Source organism: Varroa jacobsoni, unplaced genomic scaffold (genome assembly GCF_002532875.2).
Source record: "Varroa jacobsoni isolate VJ856 unplaced genomic scaffold, vjacob_1.0 scaffold_641, whole genome shotgun sequence".
Classification (NCBI taxonomy): domain Eukaryota; kingdom Metazoa; phylum Arthropoda; class Arachnida; order Mesostigmata; family Varroidae; genus Varroa; species Varroa jacobsoni.
This window is the reverse complement of record NW_019213543.1, coordinates 194,508-220,631: the sequence shown is the minus strand read 5'-3', so window position 1 is coordinate 220,631 and position 26,124 is coordinate 194,508. Positions and strand designations below refer to the sequence as shown.

At 40.8% G+C, this 26,124-nt stretch overlaps 2 long non-coding RNA genes across 6 annotated transcripts in view; one reads left to right on the top strand and one right to left on the bottom strand.

Moving 5' to 3' along the window:
- The window catches only part of LOC111262233 (uncharacterized), a 165,465-nt gene that overhangs the window by 4,447 nt on the left and 134,894 nt on the right, over positions 1–26,124 (top strand). The window contains exons 2-4 of one of the 4 annotated variants that reach the window (XR_015311855.1): positions 1,751–1,923; positions 9,313–9,440; positions 9,798–11,599. The exons of 1 other annotated variant lie outside the window; for it this stretch is intronic. This is a non-coding gene — a long non-coding RNA (uncharacterized LOC111262233). Of the gene's footprint in view, positions 1–1,750; positions 1,924–7,196; positions 8,758–9,312; positions 11,600–26,124 lie in introns of those variants that run through there. 2 more of the 4 variants (XR_015311854.1, XR_015311856.1) reach the window with 2 other exon arrangements.
- Positions 507–8,884, bottom strand: LOC111262232 (uncharacterized). Of its 2 annotated transcripts, none has more exons than XR_015311859.1 (2): positions 8,768–8,884; positions 507–4,304 (listed from the first exon to the last, which is right to left on the bottom strand). It is a non-coding gene; the product is annotated as an uncharacterized LOC111262232 (long non-coding RNA). The 2 variants fall into 2 exon arrangements; XR_015311860.1 differs by lacking the exon at positions 8,768–8,884 and adding an exon at positions 6,728–7,186.

Here is a 26,124-nt window from a genome sequence, read left to right as displayed (position 1 = left end):
GGCGTTTCATGTTAGCATTATTTTTTGCTTAATACCCAAACTTCACTTATGGCATAAGTCCATCCATGTCTATTTCATCTATGGGCTGGACCAGAACTTTCAGACTGGGGTAACTTTTTTTCAGCCCGTTCTTCAAGGTTCAGCGTTATCTGTCTCAGAGATTTTTCATGAAGATTCCCCGCAGTTCGTAATGTGATACGCTTTTGTTTTTTTTTTTAAAAGAAACAGACATTTTAATTAATACTATAGATATACGCATCAAATATCACACAACTAGACTCAGGTTGTTGGAAACCATAGACTTTACAGAAACCATCTGTCTATAAGGGAAGCATAATGTCAAGAAATCTGCATACCAGTAACTAATCGTCAAATACACAAATATAAATGGCCGGTGTTTCCGTACTACCTGTTGTACAAAGCAGAAAGGAGCGGCCGATTTGGATTTACTGTTTTTACTAAAATTAACCTATAGTTGGGAAGATATGTATAAAGAAAAAATACAGTTGACCAAGAGATGGGAATTAAGCGTTTATTCATATATGGTTGAAAAAAATGGATAATATTCCATTAAAACATGGATCGAATATGTTCAACAAGTGACAATTGTAATGTCACGCACGAGATCTCCAGAATCGCGGAAGTATTATTCTATCTATGTATGCGTCGAGGTTTACGCCCGGCGCTGCCGGTACACAACCGCTCAGATGGCTTGCCTTTTTCAGCACAAAACAAAATACGCCTACGCCTCGTTTCGATTCTAAACCTCTCCAGGCACCGGATAAGTTGGCGCTTGCCTTCGACATAACGCAGTGTTACGTCGAGGGCAAGCGCTTCACTTTACAACGAGTTAATATCGATTAACGAGTTCATTAAGACTAAATTGCCCAAGACGCTGAATCTTTACGCACCTAGAAATACACAAGTTGCATGTGGTCATTCAAGCCGATCCCTGAAGAGTGGCAACAATTGCATTGTTTAACACGTGCGTGATATTTCGATATGTAGGATAGCATATAGTGGGATTTTTCCCATGTAGATTAGATTGTGCTTACAGTGATCTAGCTTTGTGTTTTAGTATCGTCATTGTGTCGGTCTGTTGTGTTATACATTCCGTGGCGGTAAAAGCGAACGCTTGTCCCAAGGCTGTTTGGTGCGTAGCTTTTATATTTACAGTGCTGGCTATGTTCCACCAGTTCGTACTACGCCAGCTCAAAACCGGCTTTGTCAATCGAATGCATACGTGACTAAGGAAAAATTAATTCTCGAGAGTTAAAGCCATACATTTTTAATGGATAAAATTCTTATACAAATTTTTATTCAATTATTATGAACCTTTCTATAACTTATAGGTAGCATCGTTCCTGATTCTGTCAGAGGTTTATATCAATAACAAGAATAATCGACTGTGAGCCCTACGCATTTTATTATACTGCTACGACATCGGAAAATATTGTATTATGATCTCATCAAAGCTATGCTAATTTTTTTCAGTTTGTTAATACATAATGTGTATTGATCTGGATTAAAAGTTTTCTTTTTAACAAAACGCCGACTACTAGTAATGTAATTAAATTCGTACAAACTGCAAGTTAAACTATATAGCTCCGGGCGTTACTTGTTTCTTCATGCGCTTCAAACTTTCATCTGCTCTTCCCCTATGTAAACCACATCTCTACCATCGCGAGCATCGACGAGCCTGTTCACTTCTAACAGCTAAACGGCCTCTCCCACACGTCGACCTTTGCAGGCGTTGCTTATGCTCAAAGCTTCCCTAACGGGCTGTTTGGGACTGGCCTCTCGTGTTGTAGTGCCAACCACGTCGTCATCACCATCGTCGCCATCACAACCAGCGCGTTTTCAAAACAACAGGCTCAAAGTCATGGTTTTCGAGTCGCGCATAGCCTCATCCTTCAACTTATGGTAAATGCGACGTTCGTCGCGGAACCGCAACTCCTTTCAGCGTCTACATACACTGCAGAAAAATAAGAGGGATAGGAAATTCAAAAACTTCTTTAAAGTTTAAAGCATGCGCGTTTGAAGATGCATTCTAATAGTACATCTTCAATGTACACAGAAAGAGGGTGAAACCAAATGGGTGAGTAAAAGAAATGATAAAGAGAGAAGGAAAAAAGCTTTCAAGTTTTCAATTCCGTGCTAGCCCCAAGTAAGCTAGTGCGTTTGTAGGCCGTCAGGAATCGTTGACCTCAACGGCACATAGAAGCAATCACCAGAATTTATGCTCTAACGAGACCGATTACGTGGGGTCAACAGGACCTTGCCGCCTTAAACTTGGCTACCACAAAAATTGCTTTGGGTAATGGTCTCCGGCCCAATGACAGTAACTGATTAGGTTTAACGATATTTTAATTAGGACTGGGCTATCGAGTTGGGGACGTTTAAGGGAAAATATGCGTTACTACAGATGTTCTAGTAGGATAAGATAGCTGAGTGAGAGAAAACCTCTATCTGCTCAATTTTCGGTTGCAGAGTCGTTGGTGGTCGTTATCTAAACTAGTCGAGTATTGATGTGTTAACGTTAATTCGTTTTATGATGATCTGGCAGTCTAGATCAGTTTTCGGGATCTTGGATGGAGCTTGATATCCGAAGGAAGTGTTCTGTTCCGTGCTATTAGCAGGTTCAACATTGTGTGGACATTTTATGTTGAACGTGAATAACCGATTGGCACCACATGGAACAAACTCGAATAGTGGAGAAATATTAGACAGAAGCATATCCAACGTTCAGGACTATTGTTCATTGGTTACCTATTCGGTTCCTTTAGAAACTTAGATTTTTCGTGCATTCATAAGCAGGACTTGGTTGCGTGTAATGTGTAAGAATACAATAGGGGAAGACAATACCTAACAAGTTCCACCGCTTCCCAGTCGTTCCTGACAGCATGGCCCGCTTCGCCTCAGCATCACTTAGTTCAATTAGAGTCACTAGAGTCCTTAACTCTATCAGTACTTTACTAACAAAAACTAGCAGATCCACGAGTTTTTGACCAGTACTTAATCGAGCTAACACAGAATAGGCGAAACTAGAAGCAGAGATTCACATCAGCCATGATTTAAGCTCGTTCTTATCTACACTATTCGACATGGGCCGAGCGACCACGTAGGCAGCATCCTCTCTATTAAAAAAATTATCGATACTTTCGTAGAACGTCATTTGTTGCGTGAGTTTTGCCTTTCCGGAAAAGGTACAAATTGGCCTATCATTGGCCTTTAGGTTGGTCGATGTTGCGTATCAACAATGGTACATCAAGTGCTTGAAGTAATGAGCTTTAATTGAATGATATGATTGGCACAGCACGGAACTGAGAGAAGAAGAACCCATTGCGTTGCGGATGAAGCTATCACACCGCTTGTATGCATAGCGGGAAAAAGTTTGAATGAAGGGTCGACGCTAACGAGCATCGACATATTTAAGATTAGTATCATGTGGAAAAACAGCTTTCGTAGTTATTCGACGCGAAATTTGTTTCGACTTTAGATACAATTTATACCAGGAACTAATAGCAGCCAGAAAATTAATAATAAGAGTATGTCACTGACTCTTAGGAGCAAATAGTGCGAAGGCTTATGGTATTGCAATATTTTTGTGTGATATCGTCGGTTACGTCATGTATAGCAGCCTAATAGGGTATGTGATCAGCGAAGGCCAGGCAATTATGCTGTTCAATGGGAGATCTGTCTTCCTTTCTCTCCTAGGCTACTGTTCCTTCATCATCCTAACATCAACTTTTTGATCTATGATGCAGTGGTAATCGATCAAAAGCGCTCTTGCTAGCTGTAGAGGTAAGCTATGTGTTCTCGACAGCCTGCTTTGTGTTCTCGTGTATTCTTGGAAAGAACGGTATATCAAATAGGTTATTATGAGGCTATCGAAGCGGGTTAAGCTTTATAAAAAGGGGGCAGGACACAAAGTCTCGACGTCATGGACAATTAGAGCGAGACAACGAATGCGAGCCTCAACGAGCAGGATGGGTTCTTATCGCCGATGACAACGAAGTTCCAACGCAGAGACATCGTGAAAGAGCTTTCTGTACAGGCAATTTTCTTTGGCCTCAATGCCGATGGGATATCGCTTGATGGAAACGGTTCTAACGTTGTTGCCGTTGCTTGTTGGACTTCATCGATTGAATAATTGGATGTTCAAAGTAAAAGAGCTCAGTGAGATGGTGCAGCTTAGGGTGACAGGGGCGAACAGCGTCATAGCAAAGGTCGATAGCCGATCCATGTCTTGGACATAATAGCTGGCAATTTTTTTCGACGTAAACGCCTCCATCGAAACAGAACTGAAATAAATGATCGCAGCCTTAGTTCCTTAAAGGCCTACTTTATTAAATTTTACTGTATTTGAATATATTTGTGTATCAATATATTTTTAGCCCGCTGTTCGATGGTTGCACCTCAAACTATCGCTACAAAGCTCGACTCGCTTCTTGCGCTACCATCGTCCTGTCTCTTCTGAGACATTTAAGCAATTTATCGTTGTGGTCAATAACCACAAAATGAATATCGAATAGAACCGCAAAGGCGTTACTTAAAACAACTATATATTTTATATATATTAATTAGAATATATTAATATAATATATTCTATATATATTAATTAAACTTTGAGTAGTGTCTCCATAATTACTGTCATTTAAGTGTGTCTACTGGATTTCGTTAAGAAAATTTTTCTCGGGGGGTATAACCCATAGCCTGAACATTCTGACAGATTTTAGGACACACAAATTTAGACGTGGCTTTATTAAAATTTAGATCAGTTAAAAGTAAGTCACAAAGCAGCTTCGAACCGTCTACGCGTCGTGGGATAAATACAAGAACGGCTAAAAACGTGAATCTCCTATAGGTTAAATATCGAGATTTGGTACTGCGCTACCCTAGTCGAGTCGGTCAAGATGTATGTTCCGTATCAAATTGTCAGCGTTTATGAAGTACAAATATTTAAATTGTAAAACCATCATCATCAGAATTCTCAGATCAACAGGCTAGCACCCACAAAAAGGCGATTTTTTTTTCGTTTGGTATAATATTAATGAAGTGATCAATGGAGAAAGTTGGAAAATGATTTTGCTACTTGGCAAAGTTAGTCACCATTTAATACTGGGAGTGCAAAGAAGCATATTCTCGTTAGACTAGAAAGTTCTTCTTCAGAAGACCTATGAGGCAGGCTCCGTTTTTTCAGACCATTACATGTTTAGACCGATAAAACATTCATGTAGACAATTACCACTTAATTAGATCTGTTAAGTAGAAACGGTCGTCATAAACTGAGCCGATCAGACACTAGGCTCCTTACAATGTTATATCGAGAGCCGAGAATTCTACCGCAAGGGAATCTACGGCTTCTGCTTAGTAGGAAAAAAAACATAGCTCATAACATCAACTACTTCGTTGATAAAACTTTTGACGCTATACTTTTTTCGATCGGCCAACCAGCATAAGGGTTTGCTCGTTCACCTGCTAAATTTACTCGATGACTGTTAATACAAGACTGCGATATATGTGAGCTTATTATACTCACCACCATCATACTCGACATTATTAATTAACAAATGTCCTTCACTACCAGATACAGAGACTGGTTCATACGGATCAGCTGAACCGTATATAATAGGGGTGGTCACAAGCTTCTGCTTAAGTAGGTTAGTATGAGTTAGGCTGGTTCGTACATGCGCAAAAAACAGCTTCCATCTACCGATAGACCTATCAGAACATCTACAACTTCGGCCTTAAATGACAAAAGGCCTCCCGCCATCTGAATCACTGCCAGAATTTGCAAGTTATCCCCGCAACCATACGGTGATAACGGGTTAACTCATTAGTCTGAAAGAGAAATAGTTAGGCCAAGGCTTGAATCTGAGTCTCCAATAAAAATGCGAAAGCCTATAGCGAAAGCGGTGTCTATAGTGATTTTAGTCTTTGTTCGTTCCCTCCAGATTGCTCACATAAATTCCCTATCTTGAAAATTGTATGAAACAACACTGAATAACGATATTGAAGGTCGTTGTAGAAGCGACCGCGATGATTCCAGACCAAGGAGAGAGGTTTTCCAGTTAGAACAAGAGATGCGCCAGCGACAATGATCGACGTCCTTGATCCAAGTGTGCTCTTGCACGTTACCCGAGTGCCCAATAGGCCTTAACTGTTTTTCGGCTCTTTACGCTGGGGTGACTTTTACTGCAATTAAAGCCAAACTGGCTTAATCTTAGCCGATAAATACGGCATTTATCGTTTTGCCTTAATTTAGAATCTCTTATAGGAGTACTCCTAATATACGCGACTGATCCAAATTGGAGAAACGACGCCACTGTTATGATCGTGCGGAAGATGACATAATTTTTAGAATAGATAACAAAAAGAAAAAGGATCTCAATAGAAAAAAACTTTTTTCATAAATATATAATGTAACATTCTCCGCCTGAAAAGGAATTCTTGTATAATATAAGCGATTAGTTAAAGTTTATAGCCAAAAAATTAACAATGTAGCAAGAGCAATCACAAAAAACCGCATACATTTTTCCGATAATCTAGCATAACTACGTGCTACATTTTATCACCCTATCACCTCTAAATTCGCAATTAAATTCATTATAATCAACGACATAAACAGCAACTGTACCGTAATTTCATATCACATCTAACCATTTGAACAAGGATGTATTTGTATCGAATTTTCAGAATACAGGCTTTGGTTGCTCAAACATACCTGCAATCGAATTTAAAAACGTCGGTTGGCCCATTTGCGTACGTTGACTTGTCGGTGTTGCATTCGCTCACCTGCTATGACCCGATATCGCCAATGATATATCGGAAAACCTTTGAAAAATCTCTTTCAGCAAACCAGTTATCACTTTGAACCTTGTTGGTCCCTCCAGACACAATCCTCCCGATCGATCATTCCCCAGTAGCCCTCTGAGTACGCATCTATTTAGACCATATGTGCTGTTAAGAAGTCGTTCCACGACAAACGCAGCTGAACATACCCGTTATGTAGTGGACACGAAGTTACGACGCTTGCCTATACCGAAAACGCTGCCGGTTTTGCTGAATCCATAGATTCAGCGGGGATCTCATCATCGATGACATCGCCAGCTGCGATCGTCGAACTTCGTGATGCACGCACGTTCTAGTTCTTTGCATAAACCGTGTTTTCTTGGTCTCCTGCTTGTTTGCAGGGTACCCTGTCAGGCATCCAGCCGTAGCCTTTTCTCGTAATCAACTTGTTAGATGCTCTTGGGGACTATCGACTTATTGCAGCAATTCAAGTGAACAGCAGGCAATAGCCGCTGAGAATTTACCAAGCCACGAATCGTCACGTATGTCTGATTCCTTTGCGTCGTCAGCTTCGGCCAACGGAAGTGAGAAGTATCGCGCAGCGCTTTCAGATAACGAACCTTTGCGAGCTCCAAAGGCGTAGACTAAGCTGGTACCGCTGCAGGCACATCGGTGGTTCGCGACATTAGCCGATTGCTATGGTTCTCTCTACGGTTATGGTATAACAAGGCAGGAGCCTAGAGACACCGATGTTCGTTCTACTCACTGGGATCGCCCTGTTCGCAGACCTTTCAACACGGTATCAAATATCGCTCGTTATTTTTGCGAGTATTCGTAAGGGGCATGCTAGTAGATGGCCACGCGGACGCTTTTGCCTATGGTAGTACGGTGCTGTGCCGGCCAGAAACGACAGTCAGAGTCTCTTTCTACTTCAATCTATGCACAGACATACGTATACACATGAACTGTGACATCATATGAACGTATTAACGTCAAAAAAAATCTAGAGAAAAGCTGACGATGAAGAAGAAAAGTGTGCATGCAAAAAAATGATGGTACAAAGCCAGCTAACCTTCTTGATCCTTAATATATAATAGATTATTATATTAACATATAGTAAATCGTCACGAATCGTCAGGCTGTAGCTCACATTGGTAAAGTTTGCCGAATAAAGAAACTTGCTGGTGTGCGTGACTTTACTCTGTCTTGGTCGATCTCGTAGAGCTTTTTTAAGACGTAAAAAAGAATGTCAATTTTAGGTTAGGTATTTTTATTTAAAATCAAGCAGCTAAAATTATTAAAACGAGAAAAAATTAATAACGAATGCGCCATGACAACACAAAATCAAAATTGCAATTGAAATCAAAAAACGTTTTTTTAATTTCATAGGGAATACAAAACGACAAGCCACAATAATGGACAATAAGAACAATGTACAAGTTAAAACATAACTATGTGCCTTCATACAACCGAAAACCGTCTAGTAAAATCTACAATTATCATATAATTATGCCTAGCCGATTTCAATTGAGACACAATTGTAGATGGCTAGTAATCGTTAGGGCCGACTAAAAGCTTTGCCTAATGGTTAACATCAGTGCAGCCCTTGCAAACGCCGCTTGATACAAGCGCGTGGACCTTTTTTGACGTCAGAATTCTAGGAACAACTAATGAGACGACGATCCATTCAGCCCAGTATATACTACCACAAGAACAAAACAAAGCAGCTCTCAAGCTATAACGTTTATAACATCAGAATGCGAGCATAGTTAGTAGATGGGCAAAGCGATATGTTCGTATAGAGAAATATTGATCTAACATGCCACCAAAAAGAGCGTGGGGCCGCCATAGAAACTCTAACGTATGATGAGCGGTGAGTCATGTTCATGTGTTCCGAGGGCTACTATATAATGGACGGCAACGTCTTTTGCACAGCGTGGTAGGCTTCGGTGACTGAGTGATGGGTGCTTACCAGACATAATTCTAGTTGGGAAGTGCGAAAAATGAAAGACAATTTTCGTGAGTCGGCTAGCCATATAGCCTGGGTCATAGTCATCTACATAAATGCATACATTGATATTAAGTGTGAGGGGGCGTAGCTGAGTGCAGAGAGCTGTCTGCTCTTTAGCAGACAGCTCTCTGCAATGAGCACTGTAATGAAACAGTTCACATACAATGTAAACTGTAATGCAGCTGGCGATAAATTCGTTCGGGCAGAGCTTCATTAAGATACGACCACTGATAAATCAGTGTGTCATAATCATAATAATATGATATTGCTACCATGCTATTATCGATTACTAAAGGAAAACAAATTAATCTTGTTGAAACTTATTTAGAAATGGGTGTCTAGGGATTTTCGCTAAGACTATTCCGGTCTGCAGGAGAAAAATTATTTTTGCCTTGGAACGACATTAGATCCTTGAATTTTTTTTCACGTAAACTTTCAGTACATATATAATATATATATATATATGTTATAAACAGAATATATATATATATATATGTTTGTTGCAGGCTTTCTTTATTTGCGCATTTATAGTAGATTCGAGTGGAGTGGCGCTTCTCAACGTCAACCCTTTCTAACGTTTCATCCTCGCCAGCGTCGTCATATTTAGCGTGTTTCGTCTGCTTCTAAATGCTGGGTAATTTTTCCTATTTCGTGGAACGCGTTTGAGAAACGGTCGTAAACATTTGCAGTATGCACTCTTTCCTGTAAAAGACATTAGTTGTTTGTAAAAATGTGCGTTTGATCTTTAAAGAAACTAAATCAAGATATATTTTCCCCATGTCTGAACGCTAATAATTTTCTTTGAAAAGTCAAAAGGTCATCTTGCAATAACCCGACGACTTAAAGACGCGCGTCCAGGCTCAAATAAAGCCAGCTCGCTTGTTCTTCTCGTCAAAGAGGCGAAGAGTCATCCATATGATAGAAGTCGTAATTTTTAAAAATTTTTTTATTATTATTGAGTTCATTATTTAATATTTATTACTTGTTTCAGCTGTATAATGGACGCATCGACACGGTAAAGCTGATGAGCGGTTGTCAGTTCGAATTTCGAAAATCAGATACAGATTTTCATTGAAAATATAAATAGCGTTTTTCATTTCAATTATATGAAAGCATCTCCTTCAGCTCTTTGAAGTCGATACTCGATACGGCAACCGAGCTTAATAAGGAAGGCAATTTTTTCGGGCGAGGTTACGAAACTTGCAGAGCTTATTTCATCTGTAGACGCCCGTATGTGTGCAAAAAATGAGATGACATACGCCTCTTAAAAAATATATTTGTTTTGAGTGGGAATTTCTACCTTGGTTAAAAAATGACTAATTTCCCATTCGTTTCCCTGTTGGCCATGTTCATTGGTCTGAATAATAATAGTCTGACTATAGACCTACTGGTTTAAGCTCCTATTTCAAATGTCTCACGGATAGTGAGTGGCGTATACTTGTAGGAAGGATTGATAACCCAATACACCGGTCGAAACCTGGGCATTGTTTGACCCAATTACGGTTCAATTAATCAAGCTGTACATTCTGAAAGCTCTTGGGGCGAAAATGTTCTTAGCCAATATTGCGATGATAATTGACTTGTGTCAAAGGTAATGAAATAAATAATGAAATTTAATTTGTTTGTGTTTGTAAATGCGAGCTTTCATATTATAGCTACAGACGTTTTTCTTTAGTACTCATGGAACCAGGAACTCAGCTATCTATACCATCTAAGTTAAGAGTCTTTACTTATATGGGTGTTAAAGCGCGGCACAGTTATAATTCTGCGTAAGATAGAAAGAAAACGTAGACCGGTGATAGGGATCGTTTTTGAGTTTTATTGTCGAAGCTGTCAGTAGTATTACAGTTATTTAAAAGCAAACAATGTAACCAGTGGTGAAGTGTATCGAAGCAATTGATTGATGATGATGATTCAGCCTAAGTCGAGATATAGGTTCAAAGCCCTTTTTAAAAACCGATTCGAGCAATTAAAGAAAGGTTTTCCCTTGACCAACACCTAACCAGGAGTGTTTTCCAGCTTCGTTCTTCCAAGACTTTTAGGATACTTCTACAACAGCCATGAATTTTCGACTCGATTTTCGGTAGATGTAGGGTCTGAAAGGCAGACTATTGTAAAACTGTATTAATTTTATCCACTTACGCAGCACCTATCAAGCAAGCGCCAATCACTCCAACTATAGGAACACAAGAAGCCAGCATAGTTCCTTCCACCGCATTGATTACATTTATAACGTAGTTCCTTAAGGTGCAGTATGGCACTTAACCCGCCGCCTGTTCAGTCGGTTCAGAGAACCCAGCATCACAATGTTATCGCGGGGCTCGTGGTCAGACGAGCAAACTCTCCTTTTTATAATAGCTACAGGCAGAGGGTTTGGTCGGCCGAGGTATCATTAGGCGTTGGCGAAACAGCAAATCAATACGGGTTTAATGAAAATGCAGAGGGTGTGATTCGAGTTTAGCCTTGAGACGAAGCTGAAGCGATCATTTGTCTTCCTAGAAAGGCAGCGGAGCAGCGTTTATGGCTGACGGTCCCCGTGATTGTGAAGTGGTAATATGTTTGTCCTATTACACCACAAGACACGTCGAATGGTCTAGGCCAGAAACCTAGATTTTTTCTGATGTTGTGGCGATGACGTGTGCGCTTATTCATTCTAGGACCATCTAGGAAAATGGTCCAGGTTGAGCCTAAAAGTGTGAAACAATGTGTAACTAAGGCGGACATACTAAATGGGAAACAATTATTTATGTACAACTAGAATTACCTAACAAGTTCGCCTTAGATACAGTGAGGTCTGAGGTATCTGAATAAAGATTATCGAGGTATCTCATCTAGTTTGTTTTCTGTTATCATTACATACAAGTAGATCAATAGATAGACACTCAGTTTTAATTATATATATATATATATATATATATATATGGCTAATTTTAACGCATCATCTAACATGTGGTTAATGTTTTGTCCGTACCTACCCGGAAGCTATTTATAATGAGACCATGAAAATTTACTCATCTACAAGTACCTTTATTAATTATAAAGGCGTTATAAAAACGAATTACTATGTTTTTCAAATAATAACGACTATGTAAGTACGTCGGCAGTAAAAAATGTTCCAGGTTTATTTTAAAATTTAATTTTCGATTAACACAACAATTTTCCTTTTGCTGTGTTCTTCACCTTGGCATCGAATGCATGAGATATTAACTAATATGTCGTGGTCCTTATGAAGGTGAGCTGTATACGTTTTTATGTTCTACGCTGTGGAAGGAAACAGTCCGCGGACCAATTGAAGGAAGAAGAAAACATTTCCATAATGGCAGTTTTTGTATGTAGGGTTAGGACTTAAATGGGAAACCATTTGTTTTCTGCAATTATTTGTCATTTCAGTCCTTAATAAGAAGACATGAACTTCGAGACAAAGCCGATCAATCGTGGACATAAATTCCACTACCCAAGTTTCGCGCTTCCCTTTTGATACTGTCTTCTGAACGATAACAACATCAGATCGAAAAATGATCCTACTACCCCGTTAAACCGTAATTACCATTAACCTAAGCTGTATATTGTGAACGGCCTTAAGCATCAAGGTGATCTCAGCCAGCATTGCTATGGCCAATCAGTATAACCTAATTTTTTGAGAGTAGCGTGGAGGGATGAAGTAGCTGATGATTCAATTCCTGTCTGGGCTACGTAGGAAATGTCCGATTGGCCTGAACCCGCAAGCTCATTAAATATATATTGCCTTTTATCGGCGAACATGAAATTAATGATGCTATATTAGCGATTACCGTTTCGTACTCTCTTCTGTAATACCACAAACAGTCTAAATAAATGGTTTTCCTCAAAACCTTAATTTCGGCAGGATGCTGAATTGTGAACGAAAAGGAACATTATTGCTAGTTATAGTCAAGAGTGTTTCACCAGGTAAGTTCAATTCAGCTAGCAAATGCAAGAAGCTTTAGGTTTTGTTGATGTTTCTAAGATTCCGGTCGTAAAGAAGCTCTATTTTTACGTGATAAAACTAATGCATAAATTCAAAAAATATCTTATTTGACCTGACATTTTTCATTGACTGATTTCAGATATATCATTAACAAAATAACGGAAGCTTCCTTAAAAACGTAAATTTTCATATTCTTACGAGAAGCGACGCTGCTCAGGAAACTGTATAATTCCATAGGTGACGTTTGCCATCCCTGTCTATCACCCGTTCAAGCATGGCTTTTGCATATTTAACTAAACTGTATATGAAACCATAGATTATATAACAGCAGCGTTTGCTCAAGCTTCTCGCTAGACTGCAAGGACTATGTCCAAACTCAATGAATTTCGAGAAGTTACTTATTTAATACAGAAGCCGCTCGGTTATGCAGTACCTCCTATCAAAATCGAAACCAGAATAACCAATTGCACAAAGATCTATCATTTAGACTAGAGAACAGAAGCCTACAAACTGCACCTATCAATTTTGCAGCGTCTACAGGATTTGTTAGGTCCAGGACTAGCGTATCGTAAATGAAATTAACATACATATAATCATTTTGAAGCGGAGATATTTTCGAAAATTAGCAGTGCTGCTAGTTATCGCCCTGTTGCAAATAAATGCCGCGGAAATTGAATATTTTGTTGCGCCCTTCGATATATGCGAAAAGTACTGGTTTTTTTAATTTTTTTGCACATTTGCCCCGGCAGTTTGTCGACAGTCATAAACTTATCCTATCTCTATCGATGGTTTTTCGAAGTAATTCCCTAGCAGAATATGCTCGTTTACCAGTTGCGATTTTTAGGGCGTGAGTGGTGTCGTAGTCACACGGACTTAGATCGGGAGAATAAGCGCATTAAAGCCAACGTTATATATTCCTTTGCTCAAAAAGTAATTAGAACATGACGATGGGGTCTGGCATTGTTATCAAGTAGTCGGGCTGCGAGCTTTCGATTTTCTATGCCAACAATGTGTGAGGAAGTAGATGTAGCGAGCCCAGTTTCAGTGTAGCAAAAGTTACGGCCGACCTATGATGGTTGATAGGAACTATCATCATCTTACGTCCGAACATATTTTTCAGTTTCCGTATTTTCAATAGTTGACCTTTAATTCTGTAATACGTTACCTGTAAAATGCCAGTTTTTCCCAAAAAAGCTCTTAAACTGCTTTTATGAAAGGGTCGTAACATTTAGTCTTCTCTTCGCTGATCTCTAACACTTAAATTTATGTTCTTAAAACGTCTGCACCATTCACGTGCTGCGCTTTCATTGAAAGCCTTCTTCTCTAATATTTTACCCAATCTCCGGCGATTTTCGTAGTGCTGTGGCCTTGAAAAAGCAAAAACTTAGCCACTGAACGTTGATTATCGGACCTAAAATATATATTTTTTTGCTGAACCCATTTTCCTGGAGTGAAGTCGGGCGGCTGTTGCTCGCAACCTTCTAGATGACTGGAATATTTATCGGCGGAATTTCGTGTGCTAGCTCGTAAGTCAAAAGTTATTCAATTTCAAAATCCACCGGATCTGCCTACGGTGACATAGTAGTGAAGCTGGTAACCATTTGGCTTATAAATGATATTCATGAATAATGTATATCAGGTTTATTTTAAGGTCTGTTTAATAAAGTAAATACCAACCTTCTATGGCAAACGGCATATTCCGTCAATTTACTATTTTATTACTATGCTTTAATAATTACAGTTATAATAAACCAGATAGGACTTGAACAGATCCGATGACGAAGTAGTGCGCTTACACAGGACCAACTCTCCAATGCAACAACCTTAATTACCTAAATGAGCACATACGGTACTTTCAATAATAACCTTAATAATAATAATAATAATAATAACCTTAATAATAATGACCTTACATGCGCCAATGAATTGGACCTGGTCTCTTCGATCCTACCGCTTTACTAATTTATGTAGTACGGCCGCAGTCGCTGGAAGCGACGCATCAGTAGGATGGAGAGAGGCGGAGCGGGGGGCTGAAAAAGAACATACAAGGGAGATGTTACCCAAAGTTTCTCCCAAGCGCGCGTTCAAGCCCTGGCACCGTATTTAATCGTTTGCGAGCAAAAGAAGCTTCTTCGTATATAATAATCATCGTCGAAACACACGACAAGTCTAGGAAACGAAGCATGCACTTGATTGATAAATGAAGTCTGCTTGGTATTTCGACGTGAAGAAGGAGATCCTCGGTGGATTAGATGTTTCCAGGAGTGATGATTATTTGAACACCCTCAATACTCAAGTTATATAAAAGCTATCCTTGGACGGAATTTGCTACTAAAGAACAACGCGAACTGTGGAGTAGCAAACTAAGTAGGTCCCAGGAAAAATTGCGTCGAAAGTGCTTTATCGGTCCGAGACGGCACCTCCCGACTGTACAGGCAGTCCTCGTAGACAATCACCTCGTCAAGTGTCGAGGGTGCCCCGCCTTCGGGAACTCTGCGGTGAAACACACAAGATCGTAGGGCATCCATCTTTATCTCTGCTAGAGCATCAGGGCGATTTAGAAGAGAGTCTGGCATCTTGCGCTGCACTAGGCTAAGTTACTCGTGGTGCTAAGTTATTCTCCATGTATCAATGTCCTCTAATGTGGCGTAGGCACAGCCAATCTGGCGGAATATAGCAGGATAGATTAAGGTCCAGAAAAACTTTGCGGTAACACTGCTTCATTGGTTATTCGGCTGTTCGACGTGCGACCCTATCGAATAAGTCCACTGCTCAGTCTCACATAAACAGAAAGCAATGCTGGTCGAAATTGAGGGCGGTGATATTAGGAGAGTGCTTCGAGTCTAATAAAGCCATTATCGGGTCCTGGTGCCGAAGCTGTTAGCCAGGTGCGAGGTCTAGTTATCATAGGGGAAGCACGGCGATGCGGCTACATGTCGACGCAGAGATTGATCATGCTATGCGGCCTACGTGGGTGGCGTGGTATTCCTGACATTGCTAAGGGTGCGGCACATGCTAGTTAATGAGAGCGTCCGGCTTACGGTAAGCGATCACCGGTGGCAGATCGTTCAGCATGTATATCAAAGAACAAACTATAGGACCTGAAACAAATGTCAGAGAAAAATTTCTGTTAAAATCGTATTTGTATATTAGATCTAATTCTTATGTATGAACTCAAGTGTATGGGATGGTCACAGGGTGGAATTAAGCACGGTTACGTTTCAAGAAATACACTGAATTGATTAATTCAATTGATACAATTAATACACTAAGGATCACTATCTATATGTATGTTAGAAATATCCGTGTATTAATTGATATCGAGTCGACAGCTTACCTATTGCAGACTTCTTCAAACGTTATTGTATATTGTATACAACTAGATTTGTTAGTTGTTATTTTAATTACAAAATGTACAGGGACGTCAGCTACATAGCGAATGTATACATGCATATAAATGAAAACAGCATAGAAAGCCCTAAATATAATCCATCAGGTGTTCCTAACCGCTCTTTGATTCAACATTTGTTCGAACTATTCTATTCGGGATATTCTATCTACATGCGACAGGACTTCCGATAGTACAAATGTCAAATTGACTTCTTCCTCCGTTCATACAATCATGTAGAACACCACAACATTTATTGGTTCTACGGATGACGAATGTTGCTTCAGATGAGCTTTGTCCGGTAAGACACTGGTACTTTATAGCATACTGCCTCTATTCGGATGTCCAAAGCCCCATACCGCCAACTTTTAGCACTGCATCCTTGACTTGTTGTCATTTTTCTCTATTTCTCCACTCGCCTAGCAGAGGTCTGGACTCGCAGAACATGCGCGTCTTCAGGACATTACTTCAGATGTGTCCGCTTAGAGCCGCTTTTCCGCAATTCGACCCATAAAATGTACTAGTCAGAAAAATGTGCTGGGTGGGATACGGAGTACGACGATCCTCGGATCAGAGTGCTCCAAACACTTCCCTCATTCCGTCTATTCACGTAGATCCAACCCAAGATTGGAGCCCGCAAGAATTCAAATTTCAAGCAACCCACTTCCCTTTGTGGAACGCTTTGTGACACTAGTCTCGTTCTACCCGTGACTCGGTCATATTTCAGTCTTAGCACAAGACTAAACCGCTGTACCAGCTGCGTCAACTCGGCAGTGAGAGCGTTGATCCATACACGATCTAGCCAGGAATGTCTGCCATTGGCAGAGCTGCTGAGGCTAGTATTCGACTGGGGCGAAGCGATCACGGATCGCACAAATTTGAACACACGCAGAAAGCGTTTAGAGACGTTTTACGTCTCACTTTCTCCTTTTCAGAGAGACTCTAGCATCCTTCAACGTCGTATTTTCAATCGGAATACGACGTTATCGTGAACGAAGTCGAAACAGATAGCCTGCGACTGTCCGTGTGGCCGTGACGGCCACCAAGGACCCTTTATGGCGCACAACTTAAACGATAAATATTCAAGAATTTTCCGATGAGACAGACCGAGCAATTTGGCCAAAAGCATTCACTTGCGCGTAACGTGCTGCGTTGATCTAGTGAAGTCGGCCAAGAAAACTTTTCAGGGAGAGGAGGGTTTACGATAATGTCAGCTGAAAGCTGTGCACCGGTTGTGGAGCATATACTACACCCTAACAACTTTTTGCATGGCAGAGAACTCGTTGTAATATATATGAGGCGTGGATTGGGGAAATCATTGGGGAATGTTCCTGTGGCAATCAGTTGTATAAAGAACCACTGCTGGATGGGAATGCGTCGCGCCGCAGCAGAGAACGTAAACCTTCGAATATGTTATTGCTTGATGGAAACTAACTCACTAATATAAAACCTCCCTGAGGTCCACCACTGTCCCGTGTGGCTATAACTATTTGGCTATATTAAGGCTATTGTTCTGTAAGTTTGAAAATTAGTCCCGTTACGTTCAGCTGGCGAAAGTAGGTAGGGCTATGTCCACGACAGCTATTCGGCTTTGCAGGCACGTCTTCGTTTTTTCTTTGTCCATGCCTTTTCTCTATGACCTGCATCTATGTACCTAATAGTACATTAAGTAGTAAGCTACCTAAGCAGTTGCCTTCTCCGTAATATGCTCTTCTTTTAATTAATCAAAGTGGTTAGTTGACTTACCCTAGAACAGATAGCCCATCAAGTAAGGAGACAAGTTGAGCTGAACTTGATTGTGATCGTGGATGCATTAAAAGCATCCTGCGCATGGTGGCAGGTGGTGAAATCAACTGCTATTAAAGGTATGCGTAGATATAAAAGGCTTTGGAAACTGAAACTTTCTTGTATTGTTGTAGGATCAGTGTGAACGAGACTTCCACTAAAGTTAAAACTAAATTCAAACTAGACAAAAATACTCTAGCTAAACTAGAGTAGAAAGGAAGCATTTAAAAAGGCAACAAACAGAAAAGAAAAAATCAAGGGAAGTGCATGACGTAAAATTTGAGACAATTCATTGCAAAATCAGAAGCATAATTGGAACTAGCTTCTCTCTAAAACCCTTTCAAGTATCTCTTTATACACATCCTCCACTTACATTCCTAACAAACTTGTAACGAGGTCGCGAATGTGTCGTTGCAAGAAAACTTACTTATCATAGTTTGTTCTTAATAAGGCTCGGGGTCGTAAACCGTCAATAACATGCAAAGCAACTTCAGTATGGTTATTAGCTGTTTACGTTTTGCCACTTGCGCACTGATTTGGCCATCTATCGAAATCGAGTACTCACAAATGAAATGATTTTCCTTTAGATTATCCCCTCTTATAAACAGGCCACACATACGGGATCAGGTCGTCCCATAATCGACTTTAAGCACCCATATAATGCTGGAATCTCGATCATTTAGGCTCAAGATGATCAATCTCTCTACCTTGTAAACCAATTATTTCTGTTCCTGTCGGTATTCTACATACAAACTTCTCTACCATTCGCTTCCCCTGTATTTCTAAATGCTACTCTTGAAAGCCAAACGTCTCAGAGATAGGCTAATTTTGCACCCTACCTTGTTCGCGAGTTTCATGGGATTTGGCAAGATGACCTCATCACAACATCGTCATTTATCACTTTGTTCTTCTTTTTCCTTTTTTCGTCGACTCTATAATCGTCACAGTGATATCTGGGTACCTATATCGATAACGGCTTAGCGGTGGCCTAATCGTGGAAAACGTTCATGCGTTATAGAAAATGATCGCCTTGTCTGACACATGCGTGAACCATGGCTGACGGAATCTGTCGGTTCAGAATAGACCCGCAGCACAGCGCTTACTACTGTCTTGTCTTCCTTCTTCATGACTATGGCTTAGGTAACCACCCCCGCCAAGTTCACCACGGCACAGCGCAGCATGATCATCGTTGCGCCTCTTGTTTCCTTTAGCTAGGTCTGCCACTGTCGGCGTTTACTTCCTTGTCCAACAAGAAATGAGGTATTTCTCAACCTATTTTCAGCTCGGGCCGAGTTGAGTAGCTCGGTTCGGTGCCTTGTTAGTTATTGAAGAGAGAAGACGACGTTCGAGAAAGCGCTATGAAAGAACTAGTTTGCAGTTGTCTGTGGTGGGTCACGGACGGCTCGCCATAGCGCCAACTTCACGCCAGCCGACTTCTCCAAGTTGGGAGAAAAAGAGGAAACGTGCTAGTAGTGAGGATCTTACAGTCCGCTTTAAAGAGAAAAGTGTAAATTACAGGAGCGACATCGTTACCGTATCGCTTCGTAGTGCTTCAACTACCGGACGGGAGTAGGCGGATGCAGCGGGCTCGTGAATTTTCTTAAAGCCTGAAGTCGAGAAAGGGGTTTTCCTGTGCACGAGCGGTCGGCCGCTCCGCGCCGGACTCAGACCCTCGACACTTTTCGCGCCCACGGTGCATCGTGTGACACCACCCGTTTATTTCATACTATGTTGTGATGATCGGTGGGTGAAGAAAATAACTGCCTTGGTACAGCCTAAGTTCCAGGAACTCCGAAAGGTCAGCACCGGTCCGGACCAATGAGCTTCTCAACGATCACTCTTGTGGCACAAATAGCGACTCATGTCACGGCGATGTTAGAATGAATTATTTTCATATAGGCCATTTTTAGGTATCTGAGTATACTGTATATTTCTGTTGTCTAGTAGTTTTCTTTTGGCCGAGTCTTTCAGTCTATATATGAAAGGTCTGACAACGCATTGACGTTGAGTGCAACGTTTCTTGAGAGACTCATGCTGGCTTAGCTTGATTGATATCAGCATGATATTAATTAATAGCCTAGTTCTATAATAAATATCACAGATTTCGAGAACAGTCTTGTTCCGGCGAACTATGCTACGTGTGCTAGTGCTTAAACATTTTAAGGATACGTCAGGCAGCCCAGGTTCGAAACCGGGTTTGTTTCATGCTGGGAACCAGCGATCTGAAGCAACTGGTCAACGGCAGCAGAAAATTCGATTCATTTATTGGTTATTATGATACGCTTCGAAATAGGACATGGCATTTTTACAAACTAAGTATTCTGCTGATAGATAGTGCTTTCACATCTATTTATTTATTTTTTCCATAGAAATATGGAATATTATGACGCCAATAAAAAGATACCTTTGTTGTAAGATTTTGTAAACATTGGAGAAAAACTTTAACCGAATTCTGGTGAAGTTGTACCGAAGTCATTTCCTCGTTACCGCAAGAGTTACGGCTTATCATTTTTAAAATATCATTACACCATAGTGCTAACAATGAATTCACAATAGTAAGACTTCTGGTGAACTCTGTCTGGCTTGAGCAGTTCCTGGAATAGCAAACCGTTACGCATTGTATCGTTTGAAAATGGATTCCATCCCTCTCATAAACAATCTCGATGTCTTGGCCTCCATTTTATTGAGCTATAAAGCCCTAGGCAGGGCGGCCGTCTGTTTTTATTAATGCTAATGCAATTATTATTATTACCGACTACGCGAGCTATTCATACTCATATTAACGGAACTTAATGCTAAACCTGACTCTTATCGAATTGTTCGGCTCAATTATATTTTTGTCTCTATTGCGTCCTGAGAAATTATGCCTTACCGATCACGAATCTTTTACAGGGGGCTATACTACCCAGCACAAGGATTAGGCAAGGAAGTTCCCTAAGACGGAAAACGGTCCTAGAAAAGAACGAATGAGCGCATTTTCTATAGTCTACCATTGAGAAACAGATTTTCCAATTCATACATACACGCACACACACACATATACAATACATTTCTGATTCCATACGGAGGAAAGGTACATATTTCAGCATATCTTACTCACATTTATTCATCCCGTTGGATAGGTGCATCCAATACAGTACAAAAGAAAAACATTAATCCTGTTCTTTTCATTTAGCTTCATTTTTCTTTCTTTATATAGAGCTTTATATATTGTTTATGTATTCATATTGTATTTTTAAGGGCTGTGTATAAGCTGCTTTCGTGGTATTTTTTTAATTCATCATTTGACTTGAAATTAAATTTTCGACTTCGAATTACTATTCTGATTAAAAATAAATTACGCAGGTTATTTTTCACTATAGGTTTTTGCCCAAAACACGCTGTTTTTTCGTTAAAAAAAAGACGGTGTAATTGTCTTCGACTTTTCAAGATAACCCGATAATTTAGAAAAAAAAAAAAAACGTGTCAAATAGTACATTATTTCTACAAGAGAGAAACTGATGCTTTTAGCGATTGGTTCAGCTAGTCCTTGATACTGTAGTAGGCTTTGGTTATGGTTTTTTCTGTAACATGATGAAAAGCATGGCTCCTTTCATTGGGACCCGCCTGTTAGGTCGATGCATAGCGAATCTTTCTGTCGGTATTTAGCCGATCAAGTTCCCCATTCATTCGACTACCCTTATTCTTTACTAGTATTGCTTTATTTCTCGAGTATCTATCTTCGGAAACTGTTTTTAATTCGGTCACGGGTTGATTGCTAAAAGTCGCGTAGCTTTTGTTTACAATTCGTAAAACTTTCGGTAGCGACAAAGGCGAGGTAGCATTGCGGTGGAATTATGGTTCGTAAAGGTGCCACACTTATTGATTTCGGACTGGCCTGTTGAGCTGTTGTTTTACAAATCAATCGCTGGATACGTGAAATTCGATATAATACAAGACAAACGTTTTCATCCAGTACGATTAATATTTTCAACCTGAACAATTACTTACCAAACTTTCGAAGACCCCGGCCGGCTCCAGTGAAGGTTTCAATGTGGTCTATTTTGGGCTCGGGTACGTACTACGTACGATTGTCGTTGATGTTGTCAGAACGAGCGAACCAAGTGAAGTCTGTGAAAACCCCGGCCATGTACATGGTTATGATAGAACAAGAGATAACCCAGATGGAGACTCCAGGTAGCACTGATGACAAATGCATCACGCTATAGCCAATATATTGCTAAATTCACCATTACAACGGGTAATAGCGGTCGTGCAAACAGTACACTTGCATGTGACGGCCCAATCATTGAAACATTTGTGGGTGATGCTCAGGCCCAGGGCATCGAACCTGAGGAGTGCAGGTTCTCCGAAGCCCCTGCATTTTCAACGACGGCGGTTGGACTTATCTTTGTTTTGCATCGTGTTGTCGAAACTATTTACAGCCATTGCAAGTAATGCTACCCCGGGGAGTTATCGAGTAGGAGAATATTGGCGACATATTAGTACCAGTAGTGCTTTATGTAACAATGGAAGAAGGGGGGGGGGGGTGTCGACATCATCAAATGTGAGGAGTCACTTATCTTTGATTCTAAGCGCTAAGTCGGCTAACTGGCACCCTGTGTCAATATTAGAGCCGGTGAAGTGATGGAAGAAACGTGTGATTTTTTTTTTGATTGACGAAGTGTTTTCGTTATGATCGGCATGGCTTATCCTTTGATGCTTGATTGTTACGTACTCCTTAGCGAATGAAGTCGATATTTCGAAAGGAACGCACTCCTTAGATGTTGTGATATCAATTTTACCAATAAAATTACGTTTAATAATTTACCTTTTCACACATAATTTATTCTTTTCGCGATACCCGTAGCGCAACAGTTTACGATGATGTGGGATCCTAGGAACTTACTTCTGGAAATCGTTTGCGTAAAATCATAGCGTTTTCTACCACTCTCGAAAGTTCCACGATGAGTCACTGAAATGTTTGCGACACTAACACGATCACCTAAATTTCCGTCAATATAAACCCATTGATCGCGGAGCGTCATACGGCGCGACCCTACCGTCATTGTTGCTAACAGTGTGGCCTCGTTGCTAGACGCTGTAAAAGCTGTCATCATCTCCGTAGGTTCAAATTTTTCGACTTTGAAGGCGGCAATGTGCTTCTTGCATTTGTAGTCCTTTTTTTGTTTGGACTTACCTTCCCTTGACATCATAACCACTGATGTAACGTTCATGCCATCGTTTCCTTCTTTGCACATAATTATTCACAAGATCGACGAAGTATCCATTTGAATGCCAGCAGCAGACGTAATGTCCACTGCGTTATAATATGGGGTAATCCTGCATAGCAATTACAGCAATATAATGAGTGCTGACGGAGTTCTTATTGGCAAAAGTTTGTAGCGTCTGCTTGATAATATGAGATTCCGTTTGATTTTCGTAGAACGTGCACCCTGTGGACCGCGTCAATCACGCCGGCGGACAGTAACGTAAAAAATAAAGTCTAGTGTATTGCATAGCATGCGGGTTTGTTTGAGCTGTCGAGCACGTCAGCCATCAAAGAAACAATAGTGGAAATTTATACAGTCGATGAGGCATTCGATGAGGAAATGCGAGTGCGATAAGGCGAGAGCAATCGATTCCGATTTGCTCAAAATTGACAGTGACACTAGCTCTCAGTAGTAGGTACGTACATGCTTCCCTAAGCGTACGCGTAATCGTTATATATATATATATATATATATATATATATATAGATGTATATTCAACTGGGTTCAAAAAATCAGTGGAAAACATTATTCGATAAAAAAAATCTTATTAACCATGGGGAGCATTCCAGGCTGATCACGTGGTCCTTCAAACTGCTCAATTATACATCTTCTTTTATTTGCTTTCGCTACAAACGAGGCATTGTAATCATTAGATACCCCTGGGGAAGTACCCTTTTTTATTGGAAAACATGATTGGTGGTGTCCTTTTGTGGGCAGCGGAAGTAGCGCAAGGCCTATTCGCATTAGAAGTGTTATCGAGACATAGGTCGACGCGAGCAACTCAATATTCAGAATTTATTGGCCAACCCATTCCTCGTATCATTCGGGAAATGGTACTTGAGCAGGTTCTGAACAAGCGTTTGTCATGGGAAATTGATGTTTGTTTCCGTTGCTCACTTGAATATATGTGCCTTTCTTAACTGGTATTCATAAATGTAAACTAGGTAACGACGCGGATAGCTACAAAACATATACTAAACTAAGTCTACCCTCATTTTTTTACTTAGCAATGCCGACTTTTCATCAGCAAATGACAAAGAACAGAATAGTAGATTAGAAAACGCTATGAAAATATGGTTTCTGACCTCTCTGACCCGCAGACCTTAACGACAACGTATAACCTATTAGAAATGTCTCCAGAAATGATTTGTCCAACTGTTAGGCATTAGATCAGACATGCAACTGACTTGTTAATCTATAGACTATTACAGATTCCGAAATAGTGTTTACTATTGACACAATGGGCCCGTCATGGATTCTGGAAGTTTGACAAAACGAAGTCTTTTTAGGTGGTTATTCTTTCTTCTATTGAACACTCTTAGCCATTCCCGTGGCGAAATTTTGCCATCGTGTAGTTAGTTCTAATGTCGAGTAATCGATAGATCAGCCAGACAAACGATACGGTGAACGTCTGTGCGTATTTGCCGTCGCATATATATTGGCCCAGTAATTGGTGACGACTTCTCTACCCTAGATTAATGGTCATGTTACTAGAGCTAGTGAGAGATAGTAGCCGGTCAAACAGTTTCTCCAGAGGTAATTAACCTGTTGCAGCATCTCTGTCGTATGTAACGATCCGTACAAGAGACAGGTGAGATCACTCCCACGCAAAACAAAGCATGAGATTACGCGGGTATCCTAGAGCGGAGAACGGCCATTTTTTTGGCGTGTCTGAGACCCAGATAAGTTTCAGATGAGACGTCAAAATGCGTGAAATAGTCGCATTTCTAGCATTTTAAAGGGGCACTTGGATAATTGTTTCCAGCTACAACCAAGACTTGCGCAATCCACGAAGTGCGCATTAATAGCTAGCTATTCTTGGGTCACGGATATGGGTATCATGATACATTTACCGCCTGGATTGGCAGCATCGCTACAGCCGCCCCTACAGAGAAACAAACAAGGGAAACAAGGTGAAATCGACGCTCTAGGCTATAGCTTGATACTGTAATAAGAGTGAATCGTATCTTTCAACTTCTCAGCAAATGTTCTTTAACTTGTGAGAAACGTGGCAGCTCAGATGTCATATAGGCACTGTTTGGGAAGACCATTGGTAATGCAATGTCGGCGCGGATGGGCGGCACTGTAACGATGGGTTGCGAACTGACCTGCCTTGGGCGCGTATATGAATCTGGATAGGCCTTGGCGCTCAGTCCGTTAAACTTGGAGGATCTGACACAAAAAAACACCATGGCTTATACCATTTAAGGCGGCAACTGCACTGACTTCAGAGGCCCAATGAATGGGTTGAAAAGAGGTTTGTTGTGGTCACTGCCTTCACTACAAAGATATACCGCGTGACTCTTGCAGGACGCCCCTAAGGCGAATACGTGGTGGGAATCGCTGGATGAAATGCAGGTGGCCATTTCCGCTCAGAACATAGCGCAATGGCCTGCGTCACTGCAGCAGTTTCCCCATTGTCTACGCCAGGCGCGTTTTCTTTAGCGTCATTTTCCGTCGCACCAAACAATGCCAGCTATGAACCAATCTCCAAAACACGGGAAAACTCCACGATCATAGTTTTCCTGTGTTCACCTACCCACGACTCCTCTGCGACCTTCCAACTACTCGAAAGATATACGTGAGCTCCCGTACATCGTCAGAGAATACGCCACTAGCAGGTTCGTAGATGGAGTACTGTCCTTTTCGCCTACCCGCTATTTCCGTCTATGCCTCGACTGTTGAGGCTTTAGACCCATCCCGACTCGTCGTAGAGGAAAAAGGGTCGAGTTGATCCGCACGAAGCAGGCCCGAATCGCGGTTTCGGGTGCGCAAGTAGTCTGGTATTATTACATGAGCTGAACCAGCCATGGCAGCGCAAAACGTGGTTGCTCTAGGAAGATAGGCATCATATAGCTACGAAAAGCGGTAACAACTCACGGGATCAGAGCCAAGACGTCGTCAAGGGGGATTTTAGCCTTAGTCTGTCCGACAAGTGGGGAGAAAT